The sequence below is a fragment of the Perna viridis genome, chromosome 13 (genome assembly GCF_037379345.1).
Source record: "Perna viridis isolate PV_CMFRI_1.1 ecotype Kerala chromosome 13, ASM3737934v1, whole genome shotgun sequence".
NCBI classification, from domain to species: Eukaryota; Metazoa; Mollusca; class Bivalvia; order Mytilida; family Mytilidae; genus Perna; species Perna viridis.
Genome location: NC_142457.1, coordinates 16,506,870 through 16,529,075, shown reverse-complemented (window position 1 = coordinate 16,529,075; position 22,206 = coordinate 16,506,870). Strand labels below are relative to the sequence as shown.

Sequence of the window (22,206 nt, the reverse complement as noted above, 5' to 3'; positions counted from 1 at the left end):
TTTGAGTTTGTGAACCAATTATAGAAAGACACTCTACAAACGTAATGTCCTTTACTATTTTAACGAGACTAGCACAGACAGTACATGTATAGTAAAGATCATGGTTCTCGCTGATATAAGCAATGCTTACTCCATATTAGCTCATTTTGAGAGAAAAATATCAGCAATCTGTAAGACATTTTTCTTCTTCAATTTCAAGTGTATTTTTTAGGTATTAGACCAGGAGTTTCCCCAAATTGTTCCCATAATTCATTTTTCTTCAAATTTGTAGGTGATGCGGTGTATCATCTGCCAAAATTTTAAGAAAATACACCATTTTAACAATGAAATATTTCTATTTGAAACCTGAATCATTGCCTTAACTGAACTGATATTTGAGGCTGATTTTGACAATCTTTATATAAATAACTAAATATTAAGTCAAATAAAGCCAAAATGAAATAAGGGGACATTTTCAGCTATTTGCTTATATAAAAACTTCTATTTTACCAATATATCTATCATTCAATTTTCGTATAAAACTGATTTATATGGACTATTCATTGTTTCAGTTTTGGTTTCCTGGAGGAAATTTTCAATAATGTTAATATTCTATATGGTTACCAAATATCAAATTATGATGACTTATATTGATGAAAGAGTATTGCCAGGCCATGCTTAAGTCAACTAATGTTGGAAATTTAATGTAATACAAATATTAATACTTCTGCATGAAGGAACAAACTTATATACTAAACATAGTTCAAAGCTGTATAGATCTGTACATTTTATGCTTAACAAAGTTACAAAATGAAAACAGAAAGCTTGAGGTCTTCTAAGACATTATAATGAAAAATATATGTTTAACTGTAAAAAGTTAAGGAGTTATAAAACTGGCAAAGTTATTGGTTAGCCGTACTTTATCACGTCATGGCAGAGATTATTTTCATATTTGAATTTGACTATTTTATCTAAGGAATCTTGGTTTGCAATTCAAACGTTATTCAAACGCTCCAATGACTAATATCCTTTCAATTTGGATTACCTCCCTTACCACAGGTCTACATGCAGGCAGCGTTAGTTAAAATGCACGTTTACGCGATGATTTAAAGGCTGAGAGGTTATCTATTACTACACTGATACTGATACTTATTCAATAAATGGTTTACCTGGATATTATTTCTTAATCAATCCAACTTCCATATAGGGGAGGTTAAATTAAATGGAACAGCCGTTATTTTGGCTACGCCTAGGGATATTTTTGTCACAAAAATTACCATATTAGTCATATTATAAAAGAAATAATTCCTTCCAGAGGTAGATTTGTACTCATTTTAACATGGGTTTAGCATTTGCATTTTCATTTAACACCTCACTATTGCTCGGTGTTGAATAATCCAATATAAATGCCGTACCCATGTTAAAATGAGTACAAATCTACCCCCTACATGAATTATTTCTTAAATAGAAGCGTACGTTTATCGTGCGTTTGGTGAGCATTTAGCGTGTAAGTATTAAGTATCATGCGTGCCGGAAACCTAAACATCTCAAGGAGTGTACCCTCTCAGGAATAACATTCCATGTATACATCTGCACCATGAAAACCCCGATTTGACTTTTTATGAGCAGCTCGACAGGTTTATCTAGAATAGCAGTGGATGCTTACCTACACCGATGCATCTGCTCCATGCTCCCGGTTTTTAGTGGAGTCTGAGTTGCTCATGTACTTTCGTTAATTTGTATGTATGATTTTAGTTACTCTATGTTCTTTGTCGTGTTTGTCTGTTTTCCATGTCTGGTCTTTGTCCCTGGATTATATTCTTTTGATTTCCACTAGAATCTTTGTTTCCTTGATTACTCAATCCATATTATTGCTGTAGTAAGTGTTTTAACGAAATTGTTCTTTTACATACTTTTTGCAACATACAATTTACAAAGGTAAATAAACTTTATGCGATTCCATATCATTACAGGTACCTATAAAAAGCAAAATGAAATCGAAACCAAACCAAAAGAAACAAAATGAAACGAAACGAAACAATTCAAAACAAAACGAAATGGACAGAACGAATGAAAACAAAATCTCAAAAACTGTGAAACAAAACTTTCGAAATTCTCGGTCATAATTCAAACCAAACGTCGTTTGACAATCGGATAATGTCGCGTTAACTCATAAACTCTTTCCCGACTTTTCAAGGTTCTTGAAATTTCTGAGAGAGCTGGCTGCAGCGCCTAGAGTGAATTTCGAACATCTGACTCTGTATCAGCGCTTGATGCATATATCCTTTGTATATTTTTACAGACGAGCAAAATGATATAGACGGTGATATACTACAACGTTGAAGTGATGGTACTATAGAGCAAGGCGATATCGATATTAGATTTCACAAGACCGCTTTTACAGTGGATTTTCAGTCTGCTGATGCATTGCCTCAGAAGGAAGAACTTTTTTGGCAAACATTGATTGAAAAATACCTTAAACCATTGAATAAAGATAAAGCAAAAGAAAAGCGAATTCAAGATGACCTAGTTGCACTAAGAAATAAGTGTTGTCTTTTCTTCTTTTTACTAAATACATTCCTTGTTACGCTTGTGTACGCGCTAACTCAAGCGTCCGCTTACACAGGCTCATTGACAATTTCAGTTGGCTGTTCCAGAAGTTCATTTGCGATAGAACCATTATCGATAACTTTTACAGTTGTTTTCGGAATTTTACTTGTTGTCCAGTTCTTAGGTCTGATATGGCATAGAATTTCAACTTTGATACATGTTGCAGCTTCCACTTCATTTTATAATCAACAAAGCGAGTTTCTAGAACTTATGATATCATTTGAAATTTTATAAAGGTGTGAATCATCTTCGACTTTACGCTCTCAGACTTCAACCAACACTGATGACTATGCTTTTGCATTTAACAATAGGAAACGGAAGGAGATGCGTAAAATTATGGACGCAAGACAGGGAGGTTCACATAAAACGCTCGATGACATTGTTAGAGACAATTTGAGGAGAATAATGTTTAACAGGGTTGAGGGCCCAAGAGACGGCAGTGGATATCAATGGCACAATATGTTCAGAGAACTGAATATTAAAATATATGAAGAAAAAAGGGCCATCCGAAATTCATATGCTGCACTACAACAACTTATTTCAGAAACAAGAGCATAAATCATGAAATTACCTGTTTACGAAACTTCATGTTCTTTGTTTGAAATATAAGTTAATATTTACCAGTTTTTAATGCCAATCCATGTAAGATTAAGCTATTTCCATTGGAAAGCCGAGGGCCAATACAAGTGGTCGAAACCCAATACGACTGTACGAGGATATAATACAGGATTAATATGAAAATAACCTTTTTATGAACCCTTTATTAACCGATGACTTAAAATAACAGGAGTTATCTGTACAAACCTTTAAATACAGCTAAGTATGACATATTTCCTAGTGAAGACTGTAACACTCCAGATCTCTTGATGCATTTATTCACCCCAACTGTTCTTTTCTATATAGATCTATATTAATATATCAAGTTTGCTGATACCTTCTCAAATTAGGTTTTTAATGCATTCTTTAGCTTTTCCCACGAATTTTAACTTTTATACAGGGCCAGAATTAATACAGGGCATGTGCCCTGTATTAAATTAATACAGGGCAATTGCCCTGTATAAATTATGGTTGCTAAAACCTCCTGTTGTATTAAAGGGGCAATTTACATTGTATTTTAAGTCATCAGTTAATAAAATGCTATATTAACCGACTGGAAATGATATTGGACCGGTGTGCGTGGCTTATTTTCATTGACAGTCTCGTTCCGGATTCGATCCCTTATTTGATCAAAACAAAAATGTCGTCTGGCAGATTTGCCTCGTAAGACGAAGATGCATTGACGGCTATACAGGAAAAGTATGATAAAGCAAATAGTTAATTGAACGTAGGGTGAAATGGAATTATATGGACTGGTATATCGACCTTAAAAATTCCTAGCTTGTTCACGCTTCTTTAGTGTGTGCCGCCATGTGTATCACTTAAAAACCTTATAAATCACAACAGCATTGAGATATTGTTTTTTCATTTTGAAATCTTATCATACATAAAGTAATGCATTATTTGTTTTTCATTATACGCGCCATCAATGTATGTGTATATTAAAAGAAGACTTTCTTCAGCGACAGATTATTTAAGATTAACAAGCAGATTTCAGATGTTTTAACTTTTTGCGTGATTCATGCGAATACATGTACTGGCATGTAAAATTTACATAATTCGTAAAACATACTATTATGAAATGATTTTAATAAATTCCATTGATCCTATCAACTGTTTATATAACAACAAACGAAATAGTTTTACCTTAACGCTCTGTTACAAATGAATTCAATTTATATATTTAGAATATAAAAGCAATGAATCAATTTAAACATTGTAATTGAGGAAACATGTGTAGATATACACAAATTTTTAAGCTTGTTTTTGTCTGAAAGTAGTTCCTTCATTATATAGCGAGTATGAATTATATATTTAACTTCACAACACGAGTCAGTTGTGTTAAAGTTGATACAATACTACTTGCCGAAACCGAATCTTGATTAGAGAGAGTAATCAAGGGAACCAAGATTGTTGCGGAAATCAAAGAATATAATCCAGGAATAAAGACCACACATGAAAAACAAACACAACAAAGAGCATAAAGTAACTAAAATAATACATACAAAGTAACAAAACTAAATGAGCAACTCGGACTCGATTATAAACTGGAAGCATGGACCAGGTGTACTGGTAGGTTAAGCGTCCTTGACCAGACATTTTATATTTATTCACTTTGTATTTGGTTAAACTGAATACTTGCCATTCGGTATTACCGAAATATAGTGTCCGGTTTATACACTATGTTTAGGCCAAGGATACCAAATTCTAGTGTCCGGTTCAGACGATATCACCTGTATTTAGGCCAAGGATACCAAATTCTAGTGTCCGGTTCAGACAATATCACCTGTATTTAGGCCACGGATACCGAAATCTAGTGTCCGGTTCAGAGAGGTCTGAAAGGTTTGATTTGTTTTAAAAAATAGCTATCGCATAGTAAGGTCCTTTGACAGCTCGGTAGCGTTACTGGTAAAACTTATATTACACAATACTAGAGACAAGCTGATCAATGTATATATATTTATTTAAACGTACGTGTTTATTAAATATAAACAAACAATCTCAATTTTTGAAGGGTTTACAGGATGACATGAAAACATTTTAAAAAATACGTAATAACTCGGATATTTTCATTGCCATTAACATGGGGTTATGATTTAGATACAAATACATATATTTCGCGGAGATATATTATATCAAAAACTCATTTTACTTTCTTGACAAAGAAAGAATCAAAATATTTCACAGGCTGAAAAATGTAAGCATGCAATAGAACAATACCCCAGCTAACACAACTGACTTTTCATTCTAGAAGCTGTCTTCCACAAGTGTTATTCGCAATGTAACTTACACATACCCTTTTACTCTATGTCATCTGCTACATTTCCTACTTGCCCATCATACTACCTTTTTCATACCCTATTCTAAAGTTCATCTTCTACATGACATATTTCCCTCGCCACTTTCCCCATGTTATTTAACTCTACACCATCTGCAACATGCCATAATCCCCATACAATCTTCTTCATGCCGTGTTGCAATGGTCACTTTGTACATGACATATTTCCCTTGCCACTTTCGCCATGCTACATGTATTTAACTCTACACCATCTGCAACATGTCCTACTCACAATACTACCTTCTTCATGCCGTATTCTAAAGGTCACCTGCCATATTTCCCTAGTCACTTTCCCCATGCTATTTAACTCTACACCATCTACAACATGTCCTACTCACAATACTACCTTCTTCATGCCGTATTCTAAAGGTCACCTGCCATATTTCCCTAGTCACTTTCCCCATGTTATTTAACTCTACACCATCTGCAACATGTCCTACTCACAATACTACCTTCTTCATGCCGTATTCTAAAGGTCACCTGCCATATTTCCCTAGCCACTTTCCCCATGTTATTTAACTCTATACCATCTGCAACATGCCCTATGGCCCATACTATCTTCTTCATGTGTATTCCAAAGGTCACTTTGTACATGCCATATTTCCATGTTTTTGAATTGAATATTTGTTTCCGTTTATGTCTAAATACCTTGTTTTACTTTCGATATTAAAGTTACAGAATGGAAAGTTATACCAATTCAAATGTTGTAAGACCAAATTATATTTAAGGATTGTAAGCCATTCATACTTCCGTTAATATATACAAATAGACAACAGTAAGCATATTAATATTCACGGTTGATAATATACGCGGATTCTGTCAAGTCTATGTATTAGCGTGCTTCAATTTTCGCGGATTTTGTCAAGTCTTCATACTGGTGTGTATCAATTTCAAAAACAGATATTCGTATTATAGTTTTTAAAATCAATTTCAGGGATTGACACCAGTTTTTTTCTGGCAGTAGTCCAAGGACTAGTAGATACACAATTTTTAGTAGTCCTCTAAAAATCAAGAAGACATAAATACGTCAACAGAGCAGAGTGAGATTGTGTGTGTGTGTGTCAGACAGAGAATACTGTCAATTAGTTATAGCCTTGTTATTGTATGTTGACCGAAAATAATGCAACGGACGCGAAATACATATTTTGTTTAAAATCATCGATTTAAAGACCAGGTTTGGTTAAATCTTTTGGAAATTTAATTTATAACCTCAAATTTAAAGACATCCGATGTATTATGAGGACATTACCTTTAAAAGCACGAAAATTTTTCATGAAAGTTACGTTATACCGCATTGCTGTCAACATCGTACTGATCATAACTAACAACCAAACCGACCAATCACGATTCCTAAAACAGTCACACAAAAATCAATAATGTAAACATTCTATATTTTTAACCGTAGGTGAAAGAAACAGGTTCCAGAAGTTCATTTCTGTCTGACGGCTACAATAATACGATTCACATGACAATGAGACGCAATTAAAGGTCATTTTCAATACCGAATATTTACTAGTCCCGCGGATTATTTCTACCCAAAATTTCAGCAGTCCCCAGCCAGTTTTAGTTGCCATGGGCGATTGGACTAGCGGAAATGTCGATGACAGAATTTAGCGGGAACTATTTTTCGAGCTTATATATTAACCGCTTAAATACCGAAAATTAGTAAACCGTGAAAATTAATACTCTTCCAGTATGTCATAATTGTGCATTGTATTGATATTTACCTACAAGGACATTCTCGCTATTAAAAAATTTAGTATATCGGAAGCGATAATATATTTTACTTTAGATTGGACGGCAGTTAAAGTACCTTCAATCTTTTTGTAGGATATTAAGCTAAAATTGGCTGAGTATGGCCGACAGAGAACCCCCCGATCAGCCTAATGTCCTTAAATTGCCTTCTATGAAATTAACAAAATACTGCCCTCATCATTTGCATAATAAGATAACAAAGTTCTGTTGCCAACATGAAGCGGACATTTGCAATATATGCTACACAAATTCACACATGGGATGTGGTTCTGTAGTGACAATTGAAGTGGCTTCAGTGGGCAGGAGAAGAGAGCTTGCTTTAGAGAATTCAAAAGTGCGAATGAAAGGTCAAAAAGAAAAAGAGGACCTTTCTAAGAGTTATCAAGTGCTTAAAGCAAAACAAAACAGAGAAGGAAACAAACCAGTTCTCTGTCATTCCTTTGAAACATCAATCTTAAAGCCAGGTGCAGAAGTATTCAGTGGATGTTTCTTATCCAATCAAAAACTTCTACTATCAGATCGGGATAGGCCTTTACTATACGTCTGTAACATAAACGGATCTGACTCACATACAATAAGGCTGCAACATGATCCATGGGATGTAGAATTGATAGATGATAAGAGGGCAATAGTAACTTTAAAGGAAAGGGCGAAGAAGGCTACCAAATACTAGATCTGAAGACATTTGCATTAGGTAAATGTATCAAACCAGGAGAAAATGGATGTAATTCCGTGTCTTGTCGTGAAGGACAAATTCTAGTTAGTAATGGGGCTAAAACAGTGTTATTTGTTGACGTTTGTGGTAAAATCAAATATTCACACACTCTAGAAAAGAAACCATGGTTCATTTACCAATGTTGCAAAAAAAGTTTCTACTGTAATATGTTTTATGATGATACCCTATATAAATTGACAGCTCAGGGCGGGGAAGAAGTCTTCGACAGACATCAGTGAATTATAACTATTCTAGAAATGAAATAAAATTGGCTTGAAAAATAACTACAGAGGAAGATGCATTTTTAAGACCAAAATACAGATTCCGCTTGTTTTGAATAATTGGGTAAAGGGGTATATTAAAGAGTACATGTAGAGCAAAAACAAAACATACCAATAATGCAAAATAGAACCCAGAAATGAAATGAAAGTACTTATTGTGCAGAAAAAGCAGTAATCACACAAAGAATGGTGGATCTAAATGGTAATGAAATCGTATGATAATTGATCTAAACGCTATTATAACCGTACTAGTAAATTTTTGGACTTTGGTTAGCTATGGCCTTTACCAGTCTTACATACCAGTATGTTGCTAGTCCGTATACAGTTACTGGATATAACTAATTATTTCCGCGTGGGGCGCTATATGATACAACACAATGTCTATTTTAAAGATGAGAGATTTACGTCTCATCATGACATGTATGTTATAGCTACACTAGAGACGTGATCGAATTTCTTAAATCTGGAAATTGGATTGTCTTCCCTTTTCCACTGCATTGACTGCAAATTATGGCGTCAAAATCAAACTTCTCCAGTTTTTCAAAATTGAAGAAGATCCGTTACTTGTAAGGCTCTGCTTCATTTAAGTCTCTACATCTAAATAAAAGCAACTCGATTTTTATCAAATCAAAAACAATATAGAAACAAGCCGAAGAAAATGTCAATTTATCTAGCTATAGTATTGATCCCTGGGTAGGAAATATATATTGTAAGACTATAATATCGGTTGTCATTCGTTACATACTTTCATATCCGCACACATGGAAATATCTCCAGTACCCTGAACACCTTTTGACTACGCACCGGGTCGTACTTTATACGGATATGAACGAAACGATTAACTTATAAACATTTATTTTTAGTAAAGGTAAAATTTGAGAAAGATTTTTATGATATATGTTTAGTTTCCTTCTCTTTATTGTCCTAAGTCATTTTTACTTGTTGAGTCTTTAAGACGATCCAAAGTTGAGTAATCGAAAGCTATTTTCAAAATATCATTTTGGAACAGGAAAAATACCATACAATGGGGATTTATAATCTTGCATTCCGTATCAAAGCATAATATATTGAGACAAGACTAATAGCTTTTGACGACGTAATGCCTTTTCAATAAAGGAAAAGTGGGTTAGAGATTTAAAGTCTTCATCGGTTATAGATCTACTTTCTGCATGTTATGCCTAGTCAATTTAACTGAATCTTTTGTATTATTTATATAAAATGTTCGGGTTTGAATAGTTTGCTTCTTTTGTTTAAAAATTGTTTTGTATGATGAATAATGCAGTACAATTAATGCATACAATGTAAACTATGATCAATAATTGACGGCTAGCAAACTAGAATTTAAATACAAATCAATATATCAATACGTCTAGTATTAATCGATTAAAATATTTGTATCAGACTTTAACGTTTTAGTACGGAAATATAACCGAAAGTAGTTTCTGTATTATTTTTATTTTTATTAAATAGGTAAGACGTAGCAGCCCATCTCACATATCATCAAAGTTTAGAACTTATGCTGCCTTTCAGTCTATTCATTGTTGTATTCCTGGTGCTGCTCTGTAATTTCTTTTTAATTTGTATGTGTTTTTTTTGCGTTTTCGGCTGTTAAAGAAACACTTAATTTCACATTAGTTGGTTGGATTAAGTAACGAATATTTTATAATTATTGACTGGGTATAAGAGGAATAGTAAATCTATTCTTTCCGAGGTATAACTATTGCACAAGAGGTCCTTGGATAACAATGAATGCAGATAATCCAAATTAAGTGTTACAAACATAGCCAATTATGTTACAGTAATGACAATTGCGTGATGCATAATTATGTTAGTGGTCCAATAGTTTAAGTAGGACAAATATAAAGTCAAGTCCATGGCAGAAGAAAGAGGAAAGGAAAACTATGACACGTTGAACAAATCCGTTTTCATGGCGCAGATGGCTACACCGTAACGGTCCACGAGTTCATGATGACGACCATAAAACTTTTGAAGTGATGACTTCAAACTTGTAGAAATATAACCCTGCTCCAAAAGCCTATTTGTTAGAATTCTAGCGCGATACAAAAAGCCTGCTTAGTCTCGGCAAGCTCTGGAATAACGTATGAGTTGTGATATGAACACTTCATACGAAGGTGCTGAAACGATGTTGCTACATATGTAAGGAGGTGGACAATTTGGAATGAAAAATCATTAACAGTACATTTGTGACTAAAACATACAGTTGCATCATCACAATCGAATGATATAAAAATATTTTGACGAACGAAATGCTTGATCAATTATTCAAATCCAGTGATGCAGAGATCAAATAATGTTCTTTTTCAAGTATAGAAAGCATCCTTGAGTAAAATTGTTTTGTCAGATCTGTGGTATTTTGACATGCATGTTTCTGATTTTTTGTCAGATCGGAGGGATTTTGACATGCATGTTTCTGATTTTTTGTCAGATGGGGGGTATTTTGAAAAGATTGTCAGTTCAGTGAAATTTTGACAATATTGTCAGAATGGTGGGATTGTAACATTCCTGATGCTTGTTTCTGATTTTTCCAATTTTGCCTTTTGCTGATTCTTACAATACTTACATTGAAAATGTAAAATTTTCTATCGGCAGAAAAATCGTGTCACATTTGAAATTAAGTATTTTACATAATTATGTTAAAGTACAAGAAAAAATTGCGACATATGTTTTAATATATGTTTTGAAACACACAAAAACATATGTTTCAGACCAGTTAGGCAAAAGTATGTTTTTGTGCTATCATGTTTTCTAAAATCCCACAAAAAAATGCATGTACTTTTTATATGTGAATGTTACTGAAACATAAATATCATATGATGACTGTCTTACAGTTTTTGTATGAATTGTTCGGCGGATGTTTCTAGAAAAGCTTACCCTACCAGTGCACCTGGTACATGCTCCCAGTTTTTAGTGGAGTCAGAGTTGCCCATTTGCTTTTGTTACTTTGTTTGTATGACTTTAGTTACTTTATGTTCTTTGTTGTGTTTGTCTGTTTTCCATGTCTGGTCTTTGTCCCTGGATTACATTCTTTTGATTTCCGCTATAACTTTGGTTCCATTGATTACTCTTTAATTAAACATTTGAAAGAGTAATCAAGGGAACCAAGGTTATAGCGGTTATCAAAAAAATTTTCTGAGTGAAAAAGACGGAATCATACACCGGAAGGTCTATGATATGACCAAAACAGTGAACAGTTATTAATTGTCAATTATAGCAAAAGTATTGAAATTTATGTATTGTAAAGCAATATATACAAATACATTGTTAGGAAAAAAAACTTGTTCAAAGCACTTTCCTTTCACATAACCCCCCCCCAAAAAAAAAAAAACAAAAAAACAAAAAAACAAAAAAACAAAAAAAAACCAAACAAACAAACAAACAAAACAAAACAAAACAAAACAAAACAAAACAAAAACAAAAGCAGTAAACACAAAACACAATTAAAAAACATCTTCGAATTATTTCAATTCCTAATTATCTAATTCCCCATAGCACGTTGCCTAAACCATATAGACCAAAAATTGTCATTTTCCCAATATCTTGTTACCTTTCTATATTCGACATTATACGTTATGAATACAGATTATATTTTTCATTAACGTCGAATTAATGGTCAATATCTTATTGTGTCATTGTCCCATTCCCCATTGCTCTAAACACATTACCCCATAGCCTACTTTTATAATTTTATAATTGCCACTTACTTGGAACATGTATTAACACAAGGCTCACTCTCCGGTTGGACAAATTTTTATCGTGTCGTGTAACCTTTCACACAGAAAATGAATAGCCTTAGAAAGTATGATAAGGTTACATGAGACGTCTTCAATACCACAAGCTACATAGAAATTTATAACCAACAATACGGTAAATGTTTCAATCTGTACTTTCTAATTCAGTTATACTAAAGGGAAGTTTTACCTTCTATAAAGGTTTGATTATGGGTCCACAGCTCTAGAGAAATAAAAAAAAAGATTTTTTTTATATGATTTAACCACAAGAACTTAAACAGTTAAATACCGATTTCGTCCGAATTAAACAATATTATGCGGCGTAACAAATAGAAAGAAAAACAACTCTGCCTCGATAAATCAACAGTTAAAAAAAAGTTTGATAAATCTAAAATGGGAATAAACCGACGTTGAGTACAGTAATGTCCCTCAACAGCTCCACAGGCGTTACTCACAAAAAAGGGAAAATGTAAGTAGTTCTGTTAGGGAAAAAAGTAATGTATTTATATTTATGTACTTGCTTTATTTGTACGTATTGATCAAAATATAAATTAAATCATGTTATATATAAGTCTGTATGGTATCATTCAGTTATTTTCCTCCTGTTAAAATGGCCTTGAACTGGCGTCGAGTATAGTAACAATCCTAAGAAACTTTGTGTTATCAAAAAAAAATAAATGGAATTATGTAAGTAGTTCTTGTAGGAAAAAGGTAATGTATTTGTATATATTTACATGCTTTCTCTGTTATCATGTTATATGAAAGTCGGTATAGTATCATACAGATATTTCCTCCTCTTAAAATGGCCTTGAACTGGCGTCGAGTATAGTAACATCCCTAAAAAACTGTGTAAGTGTTAACAACAAAAAAAGGATTATATAAGTAGTTCTGTTAGGAAAAAAGGTAATGTATTCGTATATATATGTACATGCTTTCTTTGTTATCATGTTATATGAAAGTCGGTATAGTATCATTCAGATGTTTCCTTCTGTTAAAACCAAGTAAGGATGATGAAAGTAGTTTGCTGCAAATTCATATACGTTTATCTTGCTACCAGTGATATTATGGTGAGCATGGTTGTTATTTAATAAGCAGTTTTTTGTACTATGTTCTGTTTTAGTCCTCTTATATTTTATTTTCGCCGATGATTTATTAATCTAATCTAAATATTAATTTGAAGGCGATTTGTTTTATGTTGAACTAAGAACAAACTGTAGCGATCTTTAGCACTAAAATACAATAAATGCACGAAATACTGACTACTTATACTTAATCATTAAAGTAGCACTCCAGCTAAGAATCATACAAAATGTGATACATTGTTGGGAAGACTGTATACCTTTATTTTTGATATTTTGTTTAAAATGCTTAAATAAACTAAAAAAAAACATGTAGATTTGCATGGAACACTAGTTCATACAAATACAAAAGATATACAAATATATAGAATGTACTAAAAATTTAAAATTAAGTCAAAACTATAATAAAAACTATTGTATTTTCTTAGGGAGTTAACTCATAATAGCAGACAGATGGAGATGAATAATTATACATGTAACGAAATAGACATATAAAGCAACTTAATTACAAATGTGTAGCCTTTTTGGGGTGTATCACATGATACACAAACCTGCATGATTTTTACAAAGACTGTTACTTCAGAATGATATTTTGATAGAAGATAATCAATATCATCAAAATAAACCAAATTTCTATCTTGATTTACCAAAATTCTTTTATAACAGCAGCTGTTCGGCAAAGTTCGATTTGACTGATATTATGAACAACATAGTTTCAAACTAATTATAAAAAGAGTTACCTAATTCTCATTCTGGAGTCTCACGTTATCGATTTTATCTCTACCTTTTGATAAAAATGATTATTAAATGAGATAAATATAGAGCTAAATACAGCAAGGATGATAACACGTCATACAAACAAATAGGAATCTATAATCACTTTACTACGCAAACATCAACAGTTCGTTGAACAAAACACCTCCGCTAACTTTCAGATATGTACTACTGTGTAGATATGATTAACAAAAATTGCAAAAGAGTAATCAAGGGAACTAAGATTATAGCGGAAATCAAAAGAATGTAATCCAGGGACAAAGATCAGACATGAACAATAGACACGCACAACAAAGAACATAAAACAACCTAAACTATACATAAAAATTAACAAAAGTAAATGATCAACTCGAACTCTTTAAAAACTGTGAGTATGGACGATAAGTACCGGTAGAGCGATCTAAGCTTTTCTAGAAACACCCACCGAGTTGCTCATAAAAAGTTCAGGGTAGACGGAGGAGGACAGGAAAACTATGACAAGCTGAACAAATCAGTTTTCATGGGGCAGATGGATACAGATTATGTTTACATGCTTAACTCACCTCAGTGTATCGTTTTTACTCGGTCTAGTGAGTAATTTCCCCATTTCAGCTTTCTTCTCTATTTGTTTGAAATGCGGAGAAGAGAAAATCACCATTCAATAGACTTATTCGTTTTGAATAAACATTCTTATAACAGGTCAAAAATTATAACTAGTTATGAACATTATTTGGCTCATTACAATCCCCAAATCGCTGAAAGCTTCCAATATTACCGAAACGCAGAAACATTTACATGTATAATAATTAGACCGAATTTCATTGTATTGTAGATTTATTAACGATAGGTTTCGTATCCATCACTACAGGAAATATATATTTATAAAATATGATAAAATACAAACCAATGACTGAAATTTAGTCAATAAACTATTGAATATGGTTCAAGGAGTATAACGCTATAGTACCACAATATCTTTTATACATAGCATTTTAAACGTCTAGTGAAAATTGGAATTTATAGTATAAATGTGTTTTTAAATTAGTGCCAATGCTACACCACTTTTCAAAGACCCCGATGTAGCACCACATTGTCTATTTTACATGAAAAATATGTTGTCTTACCAGCAGACAAAGCCCAAAACAACATTGTTTTTGTCTGCAAAATGTTTTACATCCAATGTTTATTATCAGAGGTAGACGTAGAAAATAATTGATGTGACCTATACTGCTACCACACTGTCCAAAGAAGAGATTGTGGAAAACCATAAATCTATGCTATCCTCTTTCATTCCCTCTATCAAGGACGATGATTGTGATTTACCGTCTATGTACTGGATGTCTAAACTCCACAATAATCCTTACAAGCAACGCTACATAGATGGATCTGCAAAACGTACCACCAAACCTCTTTCAAAACTTTTAACTTCTATACTCACAGCTGTCAAAGAGGGTCTGCAGTTCTGCCACAACACTTGTTACTTCCGTAGTGGTATCAATTCAATGTGGATCCCGAAAAATTCGAAAAATCTTTTGGCGACAATTAGTTCAAGACTATTATCGGAATATAATAACATTAAAACCTATGATTTTTCAACACTGTATACTTCTATTCCCCATACTCAGTTAAAATCCCGACTCAAAAACATTATACATCGTTGTTTTTCAAAAAAAAAAAAGATGGTACACCAAGATACAAATATATAATTCATGGTAGAGATTCCTCATATTTTGTGAAAAATAATTCCAAATCATCTTCCAAATATGCAGAAGAAGGTAATTACAAAATGCTGGAATTTTTAATCGACAAGATATTTGTCCAGTGTGGTGGACGCGTTTTTCAACAAAGATTCCTATGGGAACAAATTGTGCTCCTCAACTTGCTGACCTATTCCTTCACTCTTATGAGGCTGACTTTATAACTGATCTGATCAGAAAGAAAGAATATCGTTTATCTAGGTCCTTTGATCTCAGTTTCCGCTATGTATATGACGTATTATCTTTAAAAAATCATAATTTCGGGGATTTGAAATATCGCATCTACCCCAAATAACTTGAGGTAAAGGTATACCACAGACACTGTGAAGCCTCATATCTTGACCTACACTTAGAAATTTATGGTAAAGGAAAACTATTGAACAAACTTTATGACAGACTTGATGACGTTTTATTCAGAATTGTCAACTTTCCTTTTATCTGTGGCAATATTCCTTCAGCACCTGCGTACGGAGTTTTCATATCACATCTCGTGTACGTTATGCCAGACCTTGCCGAAACTACGCAGACGTTTTGTATCGCGTTAGAATTTTAACAAATAGGCTTCTGGAACATGGTCATGTTGCTACAAGAATGAAGTCATCACCACAGAAGTTTTATAGTAGTCAACATGAACTCGTGGATCGCTACGGTGTATCCATCTGCGCCATGAAAACTGATTTGTTCAACGTGTCATAGTGTTCCTTCCCTCTCTCGTCTACCCCGGACTTGACTTTTTATTAACAATCTGGTGGGTATTTCTAGAAAAGCAGAGGACACTTACCCTACCGGTGCATCTGGTCCGTGCTCCCAGTTGTAAGTGGAAGTGGAGTCCGAGTTGCTTATTTGCTTTTGTTACTATGTATGTATGATTTTAGTTACTTTATTTTCTTTGTTGACTATGTCTGTCTTCCATGTCTGGTCTTTGTCCATGGATTACATTCTTTTGATTACCGCTATAACCTTGGTTCCTTTGATTACTCTTTCCATCTTCGTTTTGGTTGTTATCGATTCATTATATATATATATATATATATGTTTATATATGTTTTCAACATAAATTTCCATGTTGGTGAACTGCAGATTGATATTCGTGTTGTGACAATTAGTCGAGAGAAATTCCGAGAGTGAAATAGTTTATTTGACAGTGTGAAATATCGATGTTTTTCTACTACACAGGGAACATTTGGTAAATCACTACTATCTTTATGAAAAAAATACTAATGCTACACACTATATACAACACTCCTATTACTACATGTATGAGAGAGAGAGAGAGAGAGAGAGAGAGAGAGAGAGAGAGAGAGAGAGAGAGAGAGAAACAAAATAAGCAAAATACGATATCAATCTATGCTATAGTATTCAAGGGGTATTCTAGGTATCAGCTGTAAACTTCTGCTTTGCTATTGAGAACACAGGAGTAAGCTTTAAATACTATATGGACAAACCTTTGCGCATGTCCGTAGATCAATTAAAAAAGAAAAATTAGCATTCCCTAGAATAATTTAGCATACTAATACAACATTAAGTTATGTAAACCAAATCAACATAGAACTCTACATCTTTTATAATGATATTGTTATGCAAGGCAACGACATTTTTTTATATAAATAAAATAAAAATGAAATAAATTGAAAGACACATATTTATTAAAAAAAAAACACTGTTGTGCACTTACAGGTATTTAATTCAGAAAAAAAAGAAAAAAAAAAAACAAACAAACATCGTATTGAAAAAAAAAAAAAAAATAAACACACACACACATGCAGAGATAGAGAGATAATTAAACATTCAGTTTAAGGTGGTAGACCTAGGGTAAGGGACATAACTCTTAAAATCAGTGATTTGTTTGTATCATATTCAATTTCAATTGAATGAAATCAATCCATGTTATTTTGATTTTAATGCTTATATGAAATTGATGTTAAATGGAGAATACAAACATTCCAGTCAATTTAAAAAAAAATTTATATAAGTTCGTAATTTTTATTAATTGATATTAAGATTACTTCCGTTTCAGTATTCAGCGCGACAGTGTTTTGAGAGTACCTCACGAAAAAAAAATCAGATAATAACGTTAACAAATTTTTTTATTATCCGGAAATTAAGTTTGGCTTAAGTAATAGTTTTACGGGATAGAAGATTAATAACCAAACTGAAAAAAATATTTAAAAAATATTGACCGACAGCTCACAAATTAAAGTACCCAAACGAAATGCTATTTCCTCTACCTCCGAGAATTGGTACCCACGAAATTAAATGAAACCACAGTACAATACACCAATAAATTATATATTGTTATTGCTGCCGGGAGAAAATGAATTGTGTAACATAAGGCTTTCAAATAAATCCTATTGATGAATACATCAATTGATCTCAGGTAAAATCATATCGTACTTTTTGAGAAATATTACAAAAACACCACTTCAAACCTTTTACAAATCGAAGCAGTAACGTCTGTCTAATACATCAACATTGCGTTTTGTTTTTAATTCCAGGTTACAAATTGAATGTTCGAGAGGTTTACAATTATCTTATCATAAACGATCCATGTAAAGTTAATTCAATAAAACTAATGAGGTTAAAAAGTCGCCATTCTTAAATCTGATTGTGACAAAAAGCATAAAATGATGTTTTTGAAATTATGCAAAATTATTGAAGCTGTAAAACATCTTATTTTCTAATTTTCTCAATGCATGAAATGACTCATAATCATTCAAAGGCACTTTTAGGGGAGTTTCTGGCCTCCTTCTAGATTGAATTTTTAAATATTGTAGTGGAATGTTACCAATTAACATTATTGTTCAGAACTTAAGTACAACTATTTGTAAGATCCAGACAGAAAGCAAAAGATTAATCCATAATCTTACTTCTAACTTTATTCTAGTGAAATACCTTATTTATGTTATGGAAAATATAAATTGATGTAAACAAACTTTTCATTCGATAGAAAAATTGCATGCTATTGAAAATGGCAGAAGTTACAAAGACAAATATTTGGTTGAACAAGCAAAAGGCTTATTAACTATACACTAAATTGAAAATTAGTTTTACTAAATTTTACTACTTTGTATTTTTTATTAAACATTCTTTGGGTTTTGATATCAGAAATATATTAGAAAGCTCTTTGTTTACAAAATTGTCTCCCCTTTCCCTTTGAATTTGTATCTATCTTCACGTTGAAGTTATACAAATCGTTATTTTTTTATTACAACAACAATGGCAACATATAATAACCCTGGTGATATTATATGCAGTTTTTTTCACATTAGTAAATCAAAATGGGGGAAGACAAAATGATAAATATTTGGTAAAAAGATATTAGAAATCACCAGACCAGCTCTTTTGGACATTTGACATGTTTTGGTGCAGGTATATTTACTTAAAAGGGAGAATATTCCGTGTGTCCGATCCGAAATCACTTCTTTGTATTACACTTTATATTTCATTATTATATCTTTATATTTTAGATAAGATTTATCTTCTTATAATGCTCGACATTTAATTCTGATCTAGTATGAAAATTATGGGCGATCAGTATAGGTGTGCTACATACTAATGCACCTTATATAAGAAACACAAGTTTACTTTTTTCATCGAGTTTTACGATACTCTTTTATCTTATAAAGACCTTGGGGTTTGAGCACGATAAGCTTTTGCTTTTATTCTCGGAATGATTTTGTATTTGTAATATACAATAATGGCAATTTCCAGTAGATAATATTGCAAAGGTAATAAAAGTAGGAGATATACCGACGTCAACACACACATAACAAATGACAGGAAAAGAGAGAAAACAAAATAAGGCACACAAATGCAATGTTTTAATTACGTTAAAAGAATTCATTTGTAGTATAGTTTCAACTGAAATATTGAACAATTTGTTGAGTATTGCAAAGAGCAATTCTTGAAGAAAAACGTAAGCAAATGCACGAACCATCTCTTTCTGTTTTCCAACACCGGAATAAAATTGAGCTTAAATGCTGTATGGAAAACTATTTCACGTGTATATAGGTCCCAAGAATTAAGGCATTTAAAAAGAATAAAAGAACAAAATAACAATTACGGTCAAGGGAACAATTCATTCAGTTCATAAAGAGAAAGAAACATTTTAGTTACGTAAACATACATCGTTGTGTCACTCAAATGACCTTGTTATAAAATGCAACACAATTTTATATCAAGCTAAAATAAAATAAAATATATCGAACATCTACGTCTTGCTTATCATTTGTCCTATTTTGAAAACGAATTTTCTTATCTATAAAAGCGCATTCAAGTACACCGACCTTGGGATTTTGAGATTGGTCGGAGAGAAGATATGGTACATGAAAGACAAATGGTTTTTAATGTGGGGTAATTGCATAATTACCAAACTGATTATCTGTAGGCAAGAGTAAACAAGTACTATCTTTTAAAAAGATAGCCGACGCGGTAAAAATGTGTTCTTTCTACTTAGACTACTCTACATTTCATTCAGGAAATAACACATGGCACGCAATTATTGTTTTTGGCCAATCGGGAAACAGAATTGCGACAGGTGCCATGGAAGAGCATATTTAAGGTCAAAGGGTAAAAAGCGAAAATATACCGACTGCATCGAAAAGAAAAAAATAACAAATGGCAATATCAAGAAAAAAGCGGTTAATTCAACTCAATTGACCGCACTTAGAGCAGTCATTTTCGATGGAAATGTTGGGTTAAACCAGCTTTTGTAGCGCGATAAACTCCCGCTTCCGTTACGGTTGACAATACACAATTTAAATGGGAAGATAAATTCGCTTACCCTACCGGTGCGCCTGGTCCATGCTCCAATTTTTTTTTTTATTTTTTTTTTTTGGAGACCGAGTTGCTCATTAGCTTTTGTTACTTTGTATGTATGATTTTAGATACTTTATGTTCTTTGTTGTGTATGTTTTTTTTTTCATGTCTGGTCTTTGTCCCTGGGTTACATTCTTTTGACTACCGCCCAAACCTTGGTTCCCTTGATTACTCTTCTAGTCATTACGATAAACCAAATGCTTAGGTGTGTTTTTTGTATTTTGGTAAATGTACTTTCTTTGAGTAAAAGGGTATCATCTTTGTTGTATACACAAATGTACCGGCATTTATATAAAAAAACCTATGTTTGACGTAACATAAATAGATGCTTATACTTTTGAGAAACACGTTTGACATCATTTTTCATCAAGAAGTAGGAATGATATCTATAGAATAGAAGCATTATTATTTATTGTTTTGTTTGTGCGAAATTAAGCATGCATTTCAATGAAACATGTCTAAATTAGACACATTTGTTAAACCGACTACTTGTCTAATTCGAGCAGAACAAGAAAAAAAATGCTCGGTAAAAACATAGGTATTCCTGTAGAGGCTTCAGGGGAAGATCATAAATTTGCACATATCGGTTAAGTAAAAAATATATGTCACATCAGAGCATAAGTCCTCACAATTTTCAGCAGTCATGACATTTTCTTCTCTCGGGAATCACAAACAAAACATGATCGATTTTCCTTTTTTTTTTTGTCTGATATTCTCTTTTTATTTTCTTGTATTATTTCAACAATGCTGATGAATAAGTGTTAAATTATTATGACAAATATTAAGAGCTAGCACTAGATGTTATATTTCTTAGATTTTTGGTACACATTTAATACAATGAAATACGATTAAGAATGTCCTTAGGTTATACTATAGTTTTATTCAGGTATTGCCTGCTCACTTTCAAAAAAGGTAAAAATAAAACCACAATTAATCTATTTTTGCGGATTTAAAAAATTGCACAGCTAGACTCTGTATTTATAATATTTTTTTTTTATCATGAGAAGAATAAGAAAAAGTGCAATCCATTAATCATGTGTAATAGAAAGTTTCCACTTCCGTGAACCCGCATATTGAACAGTTGAAAAATCAATGCATTGACAGCTAAACAATTGCAACATCCAACATATATGTTGCATTTCTTAAAGAACTGATCTTACGTAAATACTTCAAAATTTGATTTGACTGATTGAACATTCTACAGTTCATAGTTTAATGGTTTTTACTTTACAACACGAACAAAACGTCACTTCTGAGTTTAGTGTAAAGAAAATGGGGACATATTGTCCAGTAAAACGGCCATGAACAAACCCAGAATAGTTCGAAAACTTGTTTGAACAATGTTTATATTCCCATAATCCCAGAATGAAATAATTTGAACCTTAGAAACACGAACACCTGCAGCTATCTAAATCGAACTAATTTAAATGTTAAAAAAATAATTCAATTTGGTAATGATTCCCTGTATCATTCTTAGAACAGTCAAAATTCGTTATAAAATTTTCCAGCAATTTTATTTGACATGCATGATTTTTACAATAAGTAAACAGGAAAAAACATGCCTAATAAAATGCCAAGGGACGCTAGGAAATTGCAAAAATCAAGAAAAGCTTCACTTATGTAATATTATCATTAGTATTTAACTCATAAAATGAATTACATATTTTGGGGTATACGTACTGGGACATGTACTAATTGTTAGTGTTTGATAAAAAAAAACATTCATGAATTCAAACGAATTCAATGTATTGTTAAAGTGGTTATTTTATGTACAT

At 32.5% G+C, this 22,206-nt stretch overlaps 1 long non-coding RNA gene across 2 annotated transcripts in view; it reads right to left on the bottom strand.

Annotated features, from left to right (window-relative positions):
* Positions 1-22,206, bottom strand: part of LOC148599748 (uncharacterized) — a 30,203-nt gene that overhangs the window by 5,777 nt on the left and 2,220 nt on the right. The gene's annotated exons all lie outside the window — the stretch shown is intronic.